This window comes from Cebus imitator, unplaced genomic scaffold, assembly GCF_001604975.1.
Source record: "Cebus imitator isolate Cc_AM_T3 unplaced genomic scaffold, Cebus_imitator-1.0 Scaffold745, whole genome shotgun sequence".
NCBI classification, from domain to species: domain Eukaryota; kingdom Metazoa; phylum Chordata; class Mammalia; order Primates; family Cebidae; genus Cebus; species Cebus imitator.
The window spans coordinates 270,616-270,888 of NW_016108060.1; positions in this window are offsets into that span (position 1 = coordinate 270,616).

The window sequence follows — 273 nt, forward strand, 5'->3', positions numbered from 1 at the left end:
AATTCCAAGGATTATTAATGCCTACTATGAATAACTGTATGCCAATAAATTGGAAAATCTAGAAGAAACATATAAATTCCTAGACACATACCATCTACCAAGATTAAACCATGAAGAAAGCATAAAAAGGAATGAACCAATAAAGAGTAATGAGATTGAAGCCATAAATATAAATTTCCTTCTAAAAATTTGAAAATTATTAACTTAAAAAAAAAAAAAAAAAAAACAAAAAAAAAAAAATCACTGGAACCCAGGGTGTCGGGGACAATCTCA